Genomic DNA, 15,441 nt, shown 5'->3' on the forward strand with positions numbered 1-15,441 from the left:
CCCAGGACTCTGGGAAAGACTCCTGATGAGTAACAAAGGCTCTGAACCAAAGGTTAGGCCACAATGTGATCCATCTGGCTTCCCGAGGCGCTTTTGCTTTAAGTTTAAGGTTATCAGTCTTGTTGAAAGTGGATTCAACTCAATCTCAACCCAGACCTCTGTCCCCAAGTGAACCTGGTGATGGATCCATTCATTCTGGTCAAGGCTTAGTGTCTGAACAGACTTCAAAGGGAACCCTTTGCCACAGCCATCAAAAGTATTCTTTCATGTCACCATACAAAGTGGGTAGAAAGGGAGGCCTCCTGTTATGGCTCAAGAATTTCTTAAGGCAAGTACCACCAATACCAAAACAATTCCCCCAAATACCCTTCCGATTAAGACCATAAGGACACGCCAGGAACATCTGGCAGCAGTAACCTAGCAGCAGATGCTCTCTTATGCCGTTATCACCTCGGCTAACGCTGCCGAGATGCACGCAGAGGCCACACAGATAAGTGCTGCGTAAATACGACCCAAAGCCCACGGCCATGGTTCCACCCTCTGCTATTCTGGGCCTAAGTGAATAATATTAACGCTAGGCATACTATTTTTAATGACTTTAAGAAATACGTTTTATTTGCCAGTTCCCTGCCTTCCCTCTCCACATAACACTGCTACTGCTGCTGCTGCTAAGTCGCTTCAGTCGTGTCCAACTCTGTGCGACCCCATAGACGGCAGCCCACCAGGCTCCCCCATCCCCAGGATTCTCCAAGCAAGAACACTGGAGTGGGTTGTCACGTCCTTCTCCAATGCATGAAAGTGAAAAGTGAAAGTGAAGTCGCTCAGTCGTGTCCGACTCTTAGCGACCCCATGGACTGCAGCCTACCAGGCTCCTGCGTCCATGGGATTTTCCAGGCAAGAGTACTGGAGTGGGGTGCCATCGCCTTCTCTGTGAACCTGGCCAAACTGAGGTTCATGGGACAGTTCACGGAACGTCTGGAGCACTGAGGTCACAAAGCAGACCCCTGCCGGACGCCTTTCGCCTGTGCCTGGAACACGTGCGCTCAGTGGTGCCCGTGGACCATAGCCCACCAGGCTCCGCTGTCCATGGGACTCCCCAGGCAAGAACACTGGGGTGGGTTGCCATTTCCTTGTCCAGGGGACCTTCCCGACCCAGGGATGGAACGCATGCCTCCCTGCACCGGTGAGCAGGTTCTTCACCACCAGCACCACCTGGGAGCCCAGTGTGCACGCACAGGAAATTTCCGGTGCGTGCAGAAAAGGGGGAAGGCAACGAGGAACACTGCCCCTAGCCCACTCCCGCAGGATGACCACCGTTTCTGTGCACACTTGGGTGTGCTCGCTTTATCCACAGGGGGAGGTATTCATTACGCAAGTCACTGAGAGGCTACTGATGAATCAAGTAAAATATAAAAGTCAAAATAAAAATGAATTACAACAGTTCTGCTTTGAAAAGAAAGGTTTTCCTTATTTCACAAGTCATATATGCTCACTGAAGAAAAAAGCCTAAAATACAGGTAACCAGAAAGCCAGGGGAAAACATGAGCTCATTCCTACAGCTAACTGCTGTCATATTTGGGGCACTGCATTATTTTTTATGTGCATATAAATGCCTTCCTTTTAAACAAGGAATTAAAGCTATGAATACCCATTTGAAAAATGAGCTGATACGTAAGCTTTTTTGTTACCTGCTAGTTTTACTCCATATACATCTAACACCATCATTTCAAACAGCTGCAGCGTGCTGCATTATGGGGCAGCACCATAAATTATTTGGCTTCCCTGGTGGCTCAGATGGTAAAGAACCTGCCTGTGATGTGGGAGACCCGGGTTTGATCCCCGGGTCAGAAGCATCTCTTGGGGAAGGGAATGGCTACGCACTGCAGTATTCTTGCCTGGAGAATCCCGTGGACAGAGGAGCCTGGCGGACTACGGTCCATGCACCTTATTAGGTTGTTTCTGGGGATCTTTGAATTATTAGGTCAGTAATTCTTTCTAATTAAAAACTAAGGAGTTTTCCTTTTCTCTCCTTTCAAAATAGTTACAGTTTTTGATTCAGCAACTGCCATGAGATAAAGCTAATCCCAAATGACCTAACCATTCTCATTTGTAATGACACATCTCTGGACTAGATATGACTGACTTTAGAAACAAAATTATTGTTGCCAGGGTGAAAATACCCAAAGAAAGACTATTCCGTCACTTTTCTTTGTATAGAAATGAAAATAGCCTTTGCCTGCTATTGTGAAGAACCAAATCAACTAGCCACTGGGCATTTCCTCTATTGGATATATAGTTACTGAGAGTTCAGGAGTTTAAAAGACAGTATGTTCAATTCAGGGGCAGAACCAAGGTGTTCAGAGTCGGCCGTCTCTGCTTCTGAACTGCTGAGATAAACCTGTGTTCTCTGGGTGCAACCAGAACATGGATCAGGCCTCACATACGGTGTGCGTGACACGGGACACAGGCGTGGGACATGACGGTGCACGCGCCCTCACGTCTGAGAAGTCCGTTTGTTCCAAGATAACAAGGTCTGAGGACTCGGTGACAACTCGCAGAATGCACCTGCCACCTCCACCCTCTGTCTCCCGTGACGGGGCACAGTGGGGTCCGTGCCACACTGCCCTCACCTGAAGGAACGCGGACTCCTCTGCAAACGTTTGTTCCATCTGACACCTGGAGGCTGGAGATGGGCACCTCGATCTATTGTGTTAGTGGGTCTCCCCCGAGCTGGGGCACGGGGGCCTGTTTACCCTGTTGTTTTACATCTGCAGCAAACAGCCAGCCAGACACACAGTAGGCGCTTCACGCAAATAAACAGTGAATCATTCCATTCACTGTTTATTTGGGAACAAACGCTGAGGGTACCCCCGTTCCAGCTCTCAGGGCCGAGCTCCGAGGGCCTCGGGGCCGGGCCCAGGCTGGACACGGCCTCTCTGGGGACAGCAGCCCACTCCCGCTGTGACACTTTCTAGGCAGCACTGTCAGAACATGTCCTCAGGGAACCCTTCCTTCACTTGGATCACAGACAGCGCTGATTGTCCCAAACGCCATACAGGGTGTAACAGACGGACGGACACACTCTCCGGAGTTTCTGCTTTCCACCCCAGACCACTCCTGCAAGCAAATCACACAGGAAGAATGTACAAAAGGGCAAAGACCACGGAACTGAGATGCATCTGTATTACGTGCAAGGTGGAGGGCGGGGAGGGACGCTTAGGCCGGAGCATCTGGACTGGGGAGGCCGCAACGGCGAGCCGCCCGACTCTAGGTCATTCATCACGTGGATGGAGGCAGGGCACCTGTGGCCTTGGACACTACGATGGAATGATTCACTGCTTATTTGCATGAAGCGCCTACTATGTGTCTGGCTGGCTGTTTGCTACAGATGTAAAACAACAGGGTAAACAGGCCCCCGTGCCCCGGCTCGGGGGAGACCCACTAACACAATAGATCGAGGTGCCCCTGTCTTCAGCCTCCAGGTGTCAGATGGAAGTCCCCGTGCAAGCATGGGTCACGTTCCCGCAGTGCAAGGGACACCGAGGGAGGAGTGGGGTAGGGTCACACTTCCCCCCCAGCCTCCCTGCTTCTGAAAGGGAGATGAGTCCCCCCTTACATGGGGACTGTCACAGCAGCCTGTGACATGGAGGGGCCATGGACTAACACCAAAGGGCACCCATTTTCACCACTGCTCAAACTTGCCCACCGGTGGCTGCTGAAAAGGCCCGAGGAGAGGAGACAGTCTGTTCAATGGTGCGCTGTACAGAGCAGAGATGGCGACACCTGACGGCACAGCGTGACTGCATCGGCCTCTCATCTGCTCCCCATCTGACGTGGGCAGGGTCCTGACTACTGAGCTCACAAAAGTAACTGCAAAATTCTCCTGGTTAATTATTAGTCTTCTCGAAGTGACGGGAAATGCAGAGAGGAGGGAAGGCTGGCGGGGACTCAGGTCGTTTAACTCCTGACTTCGGATGGAATACTGAAAACCCTGCAAATCAGACCCAGGTTTTGACAGCTTCAGGAAAACACCTTACCTCTTCCAGTACCCCAATTCCCCATTTTATAACTGTTCTCTGTCTGCACCTTGTCCAGGGGACCTCCAACTTCATCTGAATCACTTGGGGAGTGAGTTAAAACACAGATTGCTGGGCTATCCCCTCTCCCCATAGTTTCTGAATCAACGGTTCCTGGGTGGGGCCTGAGAATGTGCACTTTTCACTAGCTCCCAGGTGGGGCTAAGGCTGGCTGCACCACGAGAGCCACGGTTCTGCCCTAACCGTCACTGGACCAAAGCCTTACATCCTCAACAAGCTGGACACCAGCTGGCCTCTGTACGCTGGCCCTGGAATACAGATGCCGGAATAACAATTCAAGAGCCCCCGCTGGTCATTTTTTTTCTCCTCTTGGCTAAATAATAGAAGTTCCTAACCTCTTTTATAGGCATCGTTTTTCAGCTCTTTAATCATTTCTGAGGTTCTCTGTCAAGCTCTCTCTGAAGCCCTTTTAGCTGTGGGGCTGTGAACTAGGCCTGGAGCCTTAGTCAGAGATGGGATGAGGTTGAACATAAAGGGAAAATGACTCACACACATCCTCCTGGGTATTAATCTCTCACATCCGCGCCTGCCTGATGAGTGCCCTCTGATTCATGCCATTCTGACTCCTTTATGGGCTGCAGTAACACCAGGTTGACCTTGGGAAACGCCTTTCTTCCAAGAAGCTCAAAGCCTTTCTCTAACTAATGTAACAGTTGACCCAACATCCCCAACTGGGCAAAGTAACCTGTTCAATTGTGTATCGGTTTTTAAGAGGGAGAGAAAGTCTGGAACCCAAATATCAGATTTCTACGCAAATATCCCCGTATGGAGAAAGATGCTCCTTACGTTTGTAACATGTTTGAACGTGTAGGTGGTTCATGCACGGGCTAGACGGTGCTCTGGGTGTTCCTGGGGGAATAATGGACCTAACAGGAGCTTCCAGGTAGCCCAGTGGTAAAGGATCCACCTGCCAACGCAGGAAACGCAGGAGACGCAGATTCGATCCCTGGATTGGGAAGATCCCCTGGAGGAGAAAATGGCAACCCACTCCAGCATTCTTGCCTGGAAAATCCCATGGACAGAGGAGCCTGGTGGGCTACAGTCTCTGGGGTCGCAAAGAGTTGGACACGACTGAGCAGCTGAGCGTGCACATGTGTCAAGCTGCCTCCGCTACAGATGAATAACAGGTGCTTTCCAGCTGCAGGTGAAGCTCCTGATCCCCTTCCCTGTGTGGGACTCGCCACAGTGACCCTGGGCCGTGGACTGGGCCCTGGGGGCCTCTCACCTCCATCCCTTCCCCAGCTGCAGGGAGAGACAGGGGAGCAGGGCCCGGCGGCACTGCTGGCTGCCCGACCCCTACGAGGCAGGAGCCCAGATGGAGAGAGCAGCCCACTGGCCCCCGCCCCCGCCCCCATGTTCTCCTTTTCTTCCTCTATTCCTGGCTCTGCCAGTTCACTCAGTGTCAAGTCGGGCCCGCGCTCTGCGCCCCGCCTAACACGAGCACGTGGGCTCCTGGAGTATGGGAACCACGCTTTCTCTGTGCATTGTATGGCTCTGGGGGTGCTTCATACGCTAAATAACAACAGCCTCTCAGCACGTCCAGGGGCTCTTGGCATTCCTGCCGGGGCCCAGATCCTATTACCATACCCTTGTGCCCGAGACCCGCAGCGCGGAAGACACCCTCTGCTCACTGCTCCTTTCATGCCAGATGAAACAGTGGAAAACTCAGTGGATCAAGCCCTATTCCTGCAAGGTTTCCTTCTGAAAGAGAACATTCTAGAAGTGTGATCACTGAGCACCTGCATTAGGCTCCCAACCAAAGGGCAACCTGTTAGATCATTTCAGTTCCCTTCTGGCCGCACTGACAGAGGATGAAGGGGACCTAGAGAGAAGGCGCCTCTCTGCATTCCCGAAAACCCCTCAAAGCTTCAGAGCAGAAGGCTCTTCTCTAGGAATGAAATCCCAGGAAAAGCAATCTCCTGTGATCAGGAGTTGTCAGAGCCTCCAGGGCTAGGACTATTTTAAGAGGGGGAGGCTGAGGACAGGAGGGCAGGCGGCCAGGGAGAGCAGCTTAAGCAGGCTGGAGGACACACGTGCAGAGTCAGGTGCAGGGGGCGACGGGCAGCACAGGAGTGTCTGACACCCGGCTGCACACGGCAGGAGCTGTGGGCTCCGGGTCCTTCCCCAGGCCACAGATCTGCCCGCGTTTCTCAGCATCTGGACCTCCTGCTGGTGACTGTGTGTTGAGCTCACTGTGATTGGTCACGGCCAAGGTCACAGCCAAGGTCACAAGCAGTCCGGTCTCTTCCCAGGAGCGCACTGAGACCCCCGTCCCTTCCTGGGAGACCCCTTCCTTTCCCCAGGCATCGGTGAGCCGCAGGAGGAGGGTCTCCGCTCCAGCAAACCCTCCTGACATTCCCACACCAACACTGACATCACCTCCTCTCCTGGCCACTCTCTCACGGCACATAAATCATGAAAACAAACACTCGGAAAGTGTTTGCGAGCATTTTAGCAACTCCTCCTAAAAGCACATATGCTTCCTCGTAGTAAAAATACCTTGGGAAACATCCTTCTGTTAAATTTTTTAAAATGGACAAATCTTACACGGCTTTTTTTTTTTGCAGGACTAAACTACAGTTGAGTGGCTGAATAATAGCTGGAGGAGGATCTAACACCCAACCACAGTGTAACTCTAAAAACACTCCACTGAGACTCTGATGGTACTTCATTAACAGTTAAAAGAAAGAGAACAGTTACTTTCTTTGGATAAAAGTACATATTCCAAAGGAAATCCTGGAACAAAGTCCCTTCAACTGCTGAAGATGACATTACAGACTTTTCTGTTATAATTGCAATGAATTTGGACAGCAAATTTCTCTTCTGCTCAATAAAAAGACTTCAGTTAAAAAAAAAAAAGTTTCCTTCCAAAAATAGACCAAGCCCTCAGTTCTATTTTCCCATCTTACATTCTTTTCCTACTAAATGTACCCTGAAACATTTCCTTTCATTGTTGGCACCTTGGGTTGTTGGGATTTAAAATCGGACAATACACAGCAACAAAGAAGTCTTTAAATAAAGCTTTCCAAATGGAAAAAGGCATCTAAGGGTATGCCTTCCCCTGGGCCCAGAGGATGGAGCCCTGATGCCTGGGAGCATTAGAACTGTTTCATTAAAATCGACATTCCCAGGGCTGGGGAGGGAATATACATGTTAATTGATAAAGGAATTCCTGCCAGGCTGTGTGTTATAAGCAAGTTATTTGGCATGAAGTCAGCATCTTGTGAATTAAAACACACTTTGAACCAAGCCAGGTGATTCAGACGTAATTAAAATGATTCTACATTAAAATCTTTAGTTTTCCTCAGTCCAAACTTAAGTTGGCAATGACTTGTTGAATTAAGAGCAGTTGAGCTAGGGAATTTCCTGACCTTTGGTTAATTCTGATCCCTAACCCAATCTTCTAGAGGATAATTTCAATTACTTTTTCAAAGGCTTCCTCTTAAATTTATTTTATTTTTTAAGGGCTTCTCTTTAGACATGGGTCTATTTTTAGGCACCAAATCCTCCTTTAACAAAAACTACCTACACATTTCACAAAATTACATTTGACACTCCCATTACATCTGTACATAAACCTGTAGCTCACAGTAGGTATATCAGGAGTCCAATTTCAACATTTTCCCCCTCTAAGAGTTAGGTCACCACTGAAAATAAAGCTCAATGACACATCTTTCCATTAATCAAATATTTCAACAGATAAAGTATGCAACAATGCACGGATTGCTTTTGCAAAGATAAAAATAGTAAGAATCAAATACTTTCTCTTGGGAAAATCAAGTGAGGCAGGTTTCCTGTAGTGAGATATGTTTAAGGAAAAACCTTTGGCCACCCTTCTTAGCAGCCTCTAAAGCACTCAGCCCAGAGTTCCCCGTTTTCCCAAGAGATAAAATGACAATGGACAGCAACATGAGGGAGACCTTAGGGCGAAAAGAACAATGAGAAATCCGAAAGATTCAGCCGGTACTTACAAGAACTTTCAAAGGAAGTGGGGACTGCAATCCTTCAGAGACCGCTCTCCGGATCGCCAACACAGTCTGAGTCTAAAATAGGCTTCTCCCACACTGGCCGAGAAGTCACATTTCAGCTTACTAACTTCTACTCGGGTAGACAGTTTTACAACTCATAGAACAAACCCCTGGCTAAAATTAACCGCACCGGCGCAGCCCGCAGGAACTCGCTGATCCGCATCATACGCGCCGGGATTTATTCACTGGGACAACATCGGTGTCCTCTTAATGGGAGCTCCCGCCAAGGGGCGTGCCCTGCGAACAATACAGAGCATCGTGATTATGCTAATTACTGAATGGGTCCCCCGGTGCTATCTCCTTCCTCGCTGTTTTCACAAGTGCCGGCCCACGGAGAGGGCGAGCTCTTTTTCAGCACAGGCACTCACTGGATTTTTCAGCTCTTTCAAATCAGACAAAACTTTGGCAACAAGGTGGCAGTGCTGTGTGCTCTTCACAAGAAAAAAAAAAAAAAAAAGTCAAGGGACATTCAGTCAGATTATTTACACAGCACGATCAGACCTGGTACTGTTGTTTGGTCTGCTTAAGTTGTGTTTGACTCTTTTGTGACCCCCGTGGTCTGCAGCCTGCCAGGCTCCTCTGTCCATGTGATTTCCCCAGGCAAGCATACTGGAGTGGGTTGCCATTTCCTTCTCCAGGGGATCTTCCCTATCCAGAGATGGAACCCTCGTCTCCTGAACTGGCAGAGCCACCAGGGATGCCCAGATCTGGTCCTACATAAAACTGACCAGGCATCCAAGACACAGACCAGTAAGTCTATCAACAAAGAACCTTAAACAAAAGTGTTTTTTCTCGCTACATAATGAACGAATTTATTTGCTCTCTGGCTTTGTCTTCCGCACCTCCCAAGGAGTTGCTATGAGGATTCAGGTTTACTAATAGACTACAGCTGAGAATAAACATCTCAAATATTCGCAAAAGCCATCATCCTTAGCAAGAAGCATTTTGAAGTGCATTTAACTGCCTGGCTGGCTAGAACTGGTCAACTGTCCTTTATAGGTGGCAGACCGTCTATAAATCCTATTGAAGCTCAAGTTGACAGTTAAAGACCCCAAGTACACAGCTGATATTCAAAAGAAAAGTAGAGGTGACTCGGAACTTTCTTTGAAAAATACCAACGGCCTCAGTAAGCACAGGCTGGGTCAAGGACACCAGACCCCTTAGTATCTACTCAAGATGGTTCACACTGGCTTGTTGTGGATATTTTAGTTCTTATATTTTGCTCTTATCGGCTATTTCATGAGAGATATCAAGGCATGAACATCAATCAAATCTCCGAACATCTCTGGGAGATGTCATTTTTCCATTTTGTTTTTTAAACATTTGGGCAAACAGGGAAATTCAACGGCTTGTTCCACGCTTTTCGCTAAGTCAACACGGGATTATTCCACCCCGCCTCCTAACCACTCCACGGCATGTCTTCCATACTAACTATCTAGCTATAATCCTGCAAATCTTGTCAGAGCTGTTTGTTTTTCTAATTTTAAAATGTCATATGCAGTTTAGATTTCAGCAGATTTATTTTGCTCAGCTCCCCAAATCCCAGGTCAACTGTGGTACAGGCAGGTGGCGCGGAACCGCAAGACCTGACCCTGTCCTTACAAAGCACCGGCCCAGGTGGCACGCCACCCAAAGCGGTGAACGGCTTGGTTTTCACTGGCATGAGCACAATCCCGCTTCTGGCTGTTTACAAAAACTGTGGGCTGCCAGGCCGGTTGTTTCCACCCCCAGAGCCCAGCTTTAGGCAGCGGAAGCCAGGACTTGCTCACCCCCCATGAGATGGTAGCTGCGCCCATCAACCGCCCCAACCCAAGTCCCTGCAGTGGGGCACCCCACCCTGAGCCCAGAGGAAAGAAGTTGGTACTTATCAAAGATGACTGACCTTGGATGAATACGATCAATTCTCTGTGATCCACAGCGAACTTACTCCGGAATTCTCAACAGCAAAGGAGGACATCGTGAGGCTATTTTCGATACAGTGATCCTTAACTTACTATGTCAGAGTGCAGTCAAAGAGCTTCTAAGCCAAACAGTACTTCTTCCCTCAACAAACAAAAAAGCCAATACACCATAAGCACCTATGCATTGAATCTGGCATCAGAGAGAAACAAGGGAGTGGATCCCACGTCCTGACGCTGAAGGCAGGGGACGCTGGGCAGTGCTCCAGTTCTTCACATGTCAAGTATGATGAGTATGACTACACTGTTTCTTTCAACAGTGGCCACACCTGTCCCAAGATCCAAGAACTGAAACATTCCAAAGTAAATAGTGTATCTTCCAGTGTCCATGAGTCACCCTCTGTTCCCTTTTTGTTAGCGAGAAGAATGTAGGAGTCAACTGTACTCTGTCCCGGGCATACCTATGACAGGAGAGAGAAATCTCTGGGCATCGTTTAAAAGTAAGGAAAAGCCTTCCTGTTCGAGGTCACACACTGTGGGGCGGGTGTGGGGGAGGGAGGCAGAGCCGCGCCAGTGAGGGGAGGTGATCTGTGGGTCTCCAGTCCAGCAGATCCAAGAAATCAAAACAAAAACTCAAGTTAATGAACTGACCTGGATAAGGACCCGCTGGAGCAAGCTACTTCTATAATTCAAAAATTTCCAGTCACGTTAAAAAAGTAAAAATAAACAGGTGAAATTAATTTTAATAATTTTTTAAATTGAACTCCATATATCCAAGATACGGTCATTTCAACATGTCACAAAAATAGCACACCTGAAACTAACCCACAACATCGTAAATCAATTATACTCCAATATAAAACATTAAAAAGAAAACAGATAGTGAATAGAAAAACTGCCAATGAGAGGGTGGGAGAAAGGGAAAGCTGAGGAACTCAGACAAACTGAGATGGGAGGAAGATGACTTAGAAAAGAGAAAGAAAGGGCTAAGAGGAGGGCAGACGGAGGAGACAGAAAGCAGAACAGAGCCTGTCCCTGGGCACGGAGTCCATGTATGGGACCGGGTAACAAGCATTGGAACGCTCCCACCCTGGGACCCAGTGCTGAGGACACAGAAGATGGGAAAGACAAGGCCTCTGCGCCGTCCAGGAGCGCACGTCTGAGGGAGACGGACAGACCACCACTCCCCACCCACCACACACACGGTTCCTGCGACCCTGAAGACGCGCAGCTCTGTGCTGCGTACTAGGGGAGTACACGAGACGGGGGCACAGTTTCATTCTTAAATGATGGTTATTTCTCATGAACGTAAATTAACTTTTATTCACGTACAGTTGACTTACAGTGTGTGTGTGTCAGGTGTTCAGCAACGTGGTTCAGTTACAACATATTCTCTTAGAGATTCTCTTCCCACATAGGATATTAGACGATATTGAGCGTAGTTCTCTGTGCTAATATATAGCAGGTCTCTGTCCTCTATTTTGTATATATATGTATATATTTATATGGTATGTACATGCTACTCCCAAAGTCCTGATTTATCCCTCTCCCCTAAAATTTTAAATATATGTTTTAGGCTATCTCAGGATTCTGCATTTTATTTTGAAATCTCCAAGAGTCACAGAGAGATTAATTATTCTAACATATTTTTAAAAAGGACATCTGGAACCAGCAGGAACGTCTCCTCTCTGAGGTAGGCATCATCTTCAAATTAAACCTGGTGATTTAGTCCAACTAGTGAAGGACAGGGTGGGAAAGAAGCAGAAAAGGGGGAAAATTCATATTTCATGGTCACCAGTTTTTCAGACGGAGAAGGCAATGGTACCCCACTCCAGCACTCTTGCCTGGAAAATCCCATGGTCGGAGGAGCCTGGTAGGCTGCAGTCCATGGGGTCGCTAGGAGTCGGACACGACTGAGCGACTTCACTTTCCCTTTTCACTTTCACGCATTGGAGAAGGAAATGGCAACCCACTCCAGTGTTCTTGCCTGGAGAATCCCAGGGACAGGGGAGCCTGGTGGGCTGCCATCTATGGGGTTGCACAGAGTCGGACATGACTGAAGTGACTCAGCAGCAGCAGCAGCAGTTTTTCAGAGGATGGCATGAAGGGTACTCAATGGCTTCGTGCTCAAAAAAAAAACAAAAAAAACAAACCTAAAAACCATCACCAGTCCACTGGGGAGAAAGAAAGATCTGAGTTCAAAAGGCAGCTCCTAACCCACCCGCTTGACCTTGGGCACCACTCTGACCTTGGGCAATTCAGCTGACCTGTGTGAGTCCACTTCCCCGCCTGCCCCGTAAAACAGGGGCAGCGATGCGACATCAAGGGGCAGCAAGGACTCCAGCCTCCGGCACCCGCCGGGCACACGCTCCCAGTAAACTGCAGCCTTTACACCCACAGCCCCCGACTGGGACGTTACTGAGGGAGGGTGAGAGGCTTCCTGCTTTGACGGTTCAAAGCTTCAAAGAATAAAAGGTTGAAATGGGTTCCAAATGATCATGACGTGCTGCAGGGAAGCCAGGGCCTGTAAACTTGGATCTGAAAACTCTGCGGCCTGGGCAGCCGGCTTAGGTGTCCTCCACTCCAGCAGTGTGTGCTGGGAGCCGAGGGCTGGCTCAGAGCCGAGGGACACTGAGCGACTGTTAGCACAAGTTCCATGTCCAGGCAATGGGACGGTAATACCCCCCTGTCAGCTCCCACTTCCCTGGACCCACACCCCGGGGGAGCCCCGGCCCACACTGACTCTGGGCTTGGTCTGCAGGGCAACAGCAAGCATAAGCCAGAGACTTTAGTACAGGCCCGGGGTCGAGGAGCCGGCCTCCACTCCGGCTGCACTTCAGGGCACCGAGACCACCCCTGGACGCCCACCTAACCTTCTGAGGGTAAGACTACGTGGGGCACAGACCTGCCATCTGCACTGAAGCCCCACCACAGCCAGCCCGACGATGGCCCCCACAGGCTCGGAGGCCACCCCAGGCCAGGCGGCCCCAGCCAGGCTGCCAGCTGACTTCAGAGACCAACTGGCTAGCTCCATCCAACCAGAAGAGTCACCCGGAGACCCACGGAACCGTGAGACTTTAGGCTTGCTTTTCCCAGCTGCTAGAATTAGGAGGCCTGTTACACAGTGAAAGCTCACAGATACACAATCTTCAAACGGTCTGTAAACAGTCCATCCCCTTACTTTCCAATGAAACCCTCTCAGACTAATCTGTGTCTATCTTACTCTTAAAAACCCACAGTTCTGATTACTACAATTACTTTGTCTTATCCACCAGCACGTTACTCAAACTAAAATGAAACAGTGATACGGTCTGAATGTGAAACTGCTAAAATGGTTAAGTTTAAGCTTTATTTGTTTCGTCCTATAATTAGAAACAAATATGGGGTTGGTTAAAAAGTTCATTCAGGTTTTTCTGTGTCCTTTTATAAGGAAACCAGAACAAACTTTTGGGCCAAACTAATCTATGTGGTCTTCAATGCTACAGCTCTCCACTAAAGAAATGACTTCTCGGGCTTCCCTGGTGACTCCGTGGTAAAAAAAAACAAAAATTTGCCTGCCAATGTAGGAGACCCAGGTTCGATCCCTGGTCTGGGAAGATCCCACATGCCGAGGTGCAGCTAAGCCCTCACACCGCAACTACTGACCCTGCCGAAGCCCTAGAGCTGGAGCCGCAACTCCTGAAGCCCTCGCTCGGCAACACGAGAAGCCACAACAATGAGAAGGCCACGCATTGCAACTAAAGAAAGCCCGTGTGCAGCCATGAAGACCCAGGACAGCCGCAGATAAATAAACAAATAAAAACAGGTTTTTAAAAGATGATTCTCTATCCTGGCCTACAGACTGATTACATGGGTATAGTTCATGGCTGTTCAGTTCAGTTGCTCAGTCCTGTCCGACTCTTTGCGACCCCATGGACTGCAGCACGCCACGTTCACGGCTCTTCAGTCCATCTTAATATTTCAGAAATGTATCAAGAGTACCATTTACGCACATGTGAGCAGAGAAAATGGATTCAAAGCATAAACCACTTTTTCTTCTGCACTTTCTGTAAGCTAAAAATATATATACACATAGTAGCCAGTTCTTCAAGACAGTTCTTTTTTAAGACTTTGAAAAACAGCTAATTCTGCATAGTTTATAACAATTGTATCAGGACTATAAAAATAAAGGCAGCATTATTACTGCTGCTGTTTAAATACTTATTTTAGACAGTTGATCTTTTCAAGTATCCTTAGAAGTCCACGGGGAAAATTTATCCTCACCATGCATTCCTAAGAGTCATCCATTTAACAGACACTTGCTAAACAACTGCTTCCTGCCATTCCAAAACTCCCAAGCATTAACGAGATTTAAACAAACGGCGGGATGCCCAAGATGGTAGCACAACATGGTATCAGCAACAGTGCTGCCTCCAAGAGGCTTATAATCCGATAGAAGACACGATGGCACATAAATAAACTTTCTACCATAGAGGAGGGTAATCAGTAAGCATCCCAAAGGGTAAAAATCCACCAGGAATCTTCTGGTGGGGTTAGTCAAGAAAGGCACCTTGGAGAAAGTAACATGTGAATTTGCCTGCTGATAAGCTTTCAACAAAAGAGTCCGAAATGCAGTACTTGGATGCAATCTCAAAAACGACAGAATGATCTCTGTTCACTTCCAAGGCAAACCATCCAATATCACAGTAATCCAAGTCTATGCCCCAACCAGTAACGCTGAAGAAGCTGAAGTTGAACGGTTCTACGAAGACCTACAAGACCTTTTAGAACTAACACCCAAAAAAGATGTCGTTTTCATTATAGGGGACTGGAATGCAAAAGTAGGAAGTCAAGAAACACCTGGGGTAACAGGCAAATTTGGCCTTGGAATACGGAATGAAGCAGGGCAAAGACTAATAGAGTTTTGCCAAGAAAATGCACTGGTCATAACAAACACCCTCTTCCAACAACACAAGAGAAGACTCTATACATGGACATCACCAGATGGTCAACACCGAAATCAGATTGATTATATTCTTTGCAGCCAAAGATGGAGAAGCTCTATACAGTCAGCAAAAACAAGACCAGGGGCTTACTGTGGCTCAGACCATGAACTCCTTATTGCCAAATTCAGACTGAAATTGAAGAAAGTAGGAAAAACCACTAGACCATTCAGGTATGACCTAAATCAAATCCCTTATGATTATACAGTGGAAGTGAGAAATAGATTTAAGGGACTAGATCTAATAGATAGAGTGCCTGATGAACTATGGAATGAGGTTCGTGACATTGTACAGGAGACAGGGATCAAGAACATTCCCATGGAAAAGAAACGCACAAAAGCAAAATGGCTGCCTGGGAGGCCTTACAAATAGCTGTGAAAACAAGAGAAGCAAAAAGCAAAGGAGAAAAGGAAAGATATAAATATCTGAATGCAGA

The 15,441-nt window shown here is 48.2% G+C and overlaps 1 protein-coding gene across 5 annotated transcripts in view; it reads right to left on the bottom strand.

Moving 5' to 3' along the window:
* SLC20A2 (solute carrier family 20 member 2) overlaps positions 1 to 15,441 on the bottom strand; it is a 115,554-nt gene that overhangs the window by 69,475 nt on the left and 30,638 nt on the right. The window contains exon 1 of one of the 5 annotated variants that reach the window (XM_027530228.1): positions 8,069 to 8,489. The exons of the other annotated variants lie outside the window; for them this stretch is intronic. The gene's annotated coding sequence lies outside the window, so the exon portion shown is untranslated. Of the gene's footprint in view, positions 1 to 8,068; positions 8,490 to 15,441 lie in introns of those variants that run through there. 5 annotated transcript variants of the gene reach the window in all.

Source organism: Bos indicus x Bos taurus, chromosome 27 (assembly GCF_003369695.1).
Source record: "Bos indicus x Bos taurus breed Angus x Brahman F1 hybrid chromosome 27, Bos_hybrid_MaternalHap_v2.0, whole genome shotgun sequence".
In the NCBI taxonomy this organism is placed as follows: Eukaryota; Metazoa; Chordata; class Mammalia; order Artiodactyla; family Bovidae; genus Bos; species Bos indicus x Bos taurus.